Source organism: Corvus brachyrhynchos, unplaced genomic scaffold (genome assembly GCF_000691975.1).
Source record: "Corvus brachyrhynchos isolate BGI_N302 unplaced genomic scaffold, ASM69197v1 scaffold279, whole genome shotgun sequence".
NCBI lineage: Eukaryota > Metazoa > Chordata > Aves > Passeriformes > Corvidae > Corvus > Corvus brachyrhynchos.
Genome location: NW_008246060.1, coordinates 11,126,536 through 11,131,584, shown reverse-complemented (window position 1 = coordinate 11,131,584; position 5,049 = coordinate 11,126,536). Strand labels below are relative to the sequence as shown.

General features: G+C 41.4%; 1 protein-coding gene across 7 annotated transcripts in view; it reads left to right on the top strand.

Annotated features, from left to right (window-relative positions):
• CUNH10orf11 (chromosome unknown C10orf11 homolog) overlaps positions 1–5,049 on the top strand; it is a 747,072-nt gene that overhangs the window by 106,026 nt on the left and 635,997 nt on the right. The window contains exon 1 of one of the 7 annotated variants that reach the window (XM_017746256.1): positions 7–53. The exons of the other annotated variants lie outside the window; for them this stretch is intronic. The gene's annotated coding sequence lies outside the window, so the exon portion shown is untranslated. Of the gene's footprint in view, positions 1–6; positions 54–5,049 lie in introns of those variants that run through there. 7 annotated transcript variants of the gene reach the window in all.

The window sequence follows — 5,049 nt, the reverse complement described above, 5'->3', positions numbered from 1 at the left end:
CCCCCCCCTTCCCCCGCCCCCGCCAAGCGGTACCCTTTAAATCTTGCAGCGCAGTAAAAATATCTGCTGTATTTTATTTAAACCACTTTACTCTTTTACTATAGTGCATAGAGTAGGCTAAATATGCGGGGCTCCTCTAGTTTCAATAAAGATGCGATTAATTTTAACAAACCTCCTAATTTCTATATTTTCTCTGAAAGATAAGGTTTATTGGCATAACTTCTCAGTGGAGAGTCATAAACGTACTTTCATTTTGCAATCACCGCGGTATCTTGCAAGACAGACAAAATTAAAAGACGGGGGGAGGAGGTAGAGACAGAATCTTGCATAAACCCCACGATATTGCAGTAGGACTGACAAGACCCACAACTTGCCCTCAAGGAACTCCCCCCCCTTCCTTTATCTAGAGTGGAAGTGACTTGAATCTGCCCCAGGTTTTCCCCCAGTTCTTTCTTTTGTTGTCAAGTCCAATTGATAAATGGAGTGCAGTAAAACTCTGGAAGAAAAAAAAAAAAAAAAAAGCTGAAACCTTCATTTGTGTTCATTTGCATTAAAGTGCTTGGAACAGCTGTTTTCCTTACAGGACCGGGGAGACTCCTATCTGTTTTCTCGTTGTATTTATCCTGCCTCCCAGGGTGAAAGACTAAAGATTAATTGTCTTAAGGTAGAGTCAGCTGTGGGAAGGTTCTCCCTCCCCATTTTTCCTCCCCTCTCTCTTTTCTTGTGGAGGTGAGGGTGATTTCGGGAAAGGGTTGTTTTACTTGTAAGCCAGGGAAGCAAAGGCGATAGCCGGTACGTGTATAAAACAGGCAGCGCACCGACGGGAAAAGCGGGGGACGGAGCGGGGGGAACAGCACGAACCCCGATCTTTCTGGCTGAAGTAGAAGCATCAGAGGGTAATTTAATTAGCAACTTCAGAGGACTGCTTTTTCATTCGCTTTTTTTTTTTTTTTTCCACTCAGCCTTTGAAATGAGATTTAAATCGCACTCAGTACTGTAAACTTTTTTATGTAGAACCTTGTAAAAAAATCAGCCCCAAGACATCTCCTCCCCTTTGCGCCCTCCAAAGCATTTTTGAGCTATGAGAGCTTATTCACTGCGCTTAACACACGCGGAAAACGATTCCCAATGAGGGGCTCGGAGTTAGGATGCACACGCGTAGGATCGGGCGGGCGGCGGGGCTGCAGCTTGAAAGCGGTGCGGAGTTTGTGATTTGCCTGCTGCGGGCTCCTTTCCTCTCTTGAGCCGAAGAAGAGGGATTCTGTCCTGCTCGTTACCTTCGCGAGGGATTCTTATTTAATGAGTCCGTGCAGACGGTTTGCTGTTTGGCATTTACTTGTGTAGTCTTGTTGAAGTTTTGGTGGCTGTTGCTTTCATTCCTTTGAAAAAAAAATTCCAAGGGTTGGAACCCGTCTTCCTCCTCTTACAAAGGAAAACTGTAACTTAAAAAAAAAAGGAGAGCAAAGGAGGAATTAATTAACAAGTGCCAGTCCACACTTTCCTTTACCTACCAGCTATTGGCAAGCATGTCAAGTCGATTTTATTTGCACACAATGGAAATGATTTATTTTCTCTTAAAAAGGAGTGGGCTGGCAGATATTTGAGGAGTAGAGGAGAACGAGAGCGAGAGAGGAAAAAAAGTTTGAAAATGCCTTGAACTATTCACTGTCGAGATGGCTAATCAGTATTGAGGCTCGAGGGCACTCGGGCAGCTTTTCAATGCGGTTTTCCTTTCATCTCAAGCTGGATGGAGGCGCTCAATTAAAAGCCTATCAGTTTGTAAGTAAATCAACGCCTATCAAAGTTGTCACATCAAACAAAACGATTATTATTGCAGCCCGCCTCCCCTATTAATCTCCCTCTAAAATAATCCGCTTGACAGGTCAGGCTGGCGAGCTGCAAACCCTGGTCAGGATCACCCAAAAAACCCGGACTGACTATTTTTCCCCCGGGAGAGGGAACTGCAGAAACCTCGACACCAGTGTGCCTACTCTGCGAGCTTGCTCTCTTGCCATTTAAGTGTCAGCTTCTGTAGATCATGTTGGAAAAGGGCATTTAGTCTTTTAAACGGAACAGCAACAACCCTACAGGCCCTTTAGTTTAGCATGTTTGTTTTTTTCTTTCTCCCTCCTTTCTTTTCTATCGTTTCGAACAAGATTAAGATTTTAATTAGCAGACGCATAGTTGCTGAGTTGTGTCTGGGTTGTGTTTCTATGCGTAACACAATTCAGTTACCTGTCTGTCCATCCGGTGCATCAAGTTTATTTCCTTTGATAGTACTTGCATTTCACTATCTACCCCAATGTTTTTATTAAGATATACATTGCAATGCATTTTTGTAGATGGTGCATCTTCTTCCCCCCCCTTTTTTTTCCCTCACAAGAATGATAGTACTTTGTATAAGAAGATAAGAAATGTGATGGGTTATCAGAAATACACCACCACGAACTCGTACGTTTGGGGAGAGGCTCTTTTCCCCCCCTTTTTTTTTTTTTTTTTTAAATGCGAGACTGCATGTGCTCAGCTAATAACTGATGCATCTGCCCAGGTATCCAGCAGAGGTGTGGGGTATTTATTCCAGAATGTTATTAAAGCAAATAGTTTGAAAGCTTGCCAACATAAAGTAAGATTTCCAAACCTCTTCCCTGTTCATATAGTACCTGAAAATATTTACCCTTATGATTGTAATTACTTTCCTAACACATAGAAGCAATATATATTTTACTCTGCATGAGATGCAGGTAATCGTTTTATAAGCGGTGATAATTTCAGAGCCATCTTCAAAATAATAGTCACGTTTAAGCGAACGTGAATTTTAGTAGTCAGTGGTATTTTTACTAAACGAGTAGAAAATCACTTTTCTTTGCTTGTTTGGCTGGTTGCTTACTGCTTTCGGAAAGACACCTTCACCTAGAATGTTTTCAAATGCGTTTGTCTAATTTTGTTCCTTTTGTTACACCGAGATAAGGAAGAGATTAATGCACCTAATAATAATAAAAAAAAACCACCCCAACCTTTCTCTTTTTAGCCCTTTGACAGATTTCCCTCTTGACATTGTTTCATGTGTGAGTGTGAAAATTTTTACTCCCTTGTCGAAACCCGTTTGCCAACAGCTATTTTCCAAATCTACCCTCTTTTATGTTTAAGGTGTTTCTTATGCAAACAGCTGTTATTTAAAATACGCCTTAAGGTAACTTTCTAGAGGGAGAGGGAGAGAGCGAGAGCAAGTCAAATGATTGCAATGACACGAGCAAGACTGGGTATGTTTCCTGTTAAGTGCATGGAGATTTTTAGTGTCATTTCACGTTCTTAAATGTACTACGACTAAAATGATCGAGCCCAAAGCGAGTGAACACGTTTCCTAATTTGTACATAAGTAACTTGAATTGGTATTTGGTGTCTAGATTCTAAGAATGAAAAAAAAAAAACAAAACTTGTAGCTTTTTTAACACCTTGGTCTGATCATTCCATCTCAGCAATCATAAAGGCATCTTTGTGTTTATCTTCTGCGAAAGCCTGGAGGCTACGGGAGAGAATTGTACCAACTAAGCACATATTTGGTTACAGTAATCCCTCAGAAATTAACCATGGCACACAATGGAGGCGATCTCCAGCTTCCTCACTCAGATTCCAAATGTAGAGAGTGTTTATTGACAACTTTGTTATGGAAACTGTGCAGATCAACCAGATGCGTCTTCAGCAGGGAGGTACAATGTAGGAACAGCATCCTTTGAGATATGAGGAAGAGTTTTAAGGATATGGCTGGAAAAGGCATTGGAACCCCAATAATTAACCTTATCTAAACACCCAAATGACAAATGAACAATGATCCTGAACTCAGTTACACGACAGCTATGTTTGGCAGGGGCAGGAAGAAGCATGCAATATATCTTAGCTATTTTCTTGAAATAGTCTAGGTCCACGATCCCAAAAGGTTAAAATAATCTTAATTTTTAATAACTATTAGCTTGTTTTCAGTTATCCCTAATGATGCATTTAGGTCTCCTCTAATCCCCACTGCTTCCATTTTTAGCTTTTTACACTCTAAAATTAATTCCACCTAAAGTACATTTTTCATTTTGTACTGTACTAGCGACGTGCAAATAATTTACATCAGCGTTCATCAGGACGGTCCTGAAGTGATGGATCATTTTGTTGAGTTGCAGTAAAAGTGCAGAATGATCTATAATGATGTAATATATACATTAAAAGGGTGTCTGGATGATCAGAGTTTTGCTAAAAATGTAAAAGGGCTTTTTGATTGATAACAGGGTTGCTGTTTTTCTGCAAAGGCTGTCACAGGCTGACACAATGCTTGAGTTATTAGGGCAGAGAAGGGCAACCATAAATTTCCAACGTCAGGCAAAAACTCTCTTTATTGTCTATATGATGGATGGGCCTCCGTACTAGACACCAAATACTTCGTATCACCCTTAAATGGGAACACATTTTTCGTGGCCATAATTCATGTTTTTTAAATAGAAAGTTTGAAATGCCTGCCTATATTTCACAATCCTGACATATTTATGAATCACTCCCTGCATGCAAATATAATTATTTAAAGCACTGAGGTGACATATGGGTTAGAAATGTACCAAATGCTGTTAGCGGAGTGATTTTTTTTAATTCCCTAAATTGAACACCATAGAAAACTCTGCCTGTCTGTTCAGATCAATAAAGTCGAAGGTGAAGTTTTACTGATTTTGTCAGTGCCACATACAGATATTCGGTTTTGATTAGGTGAAGCTGACAAAAAGGGAGTCTTTTTGCAATTACCATTAGGTTAATGAAAGTAACACTCATCTTTCTCCTGGCACCCCACGCAGACATACGCGTTTTCCCCCTTTTCTTTTCGGGCGATGAACTAGCCGGAGGTAGATTTGACAGCCTTTTTTGGTTTTTTTTCTTCCGTATTTATTTTCCGTCCAGCTGCGCTCGTCTCGGAGGGAGTGCCGGTGTGCCGGCGGGAGAGGGGGCTGATGAGAGCGGGCTCGGCCGCCCGGCGGTCGGGCAGGGCGGCCAGGGCTCTCCCGGCCCTTCTCGCCCCCG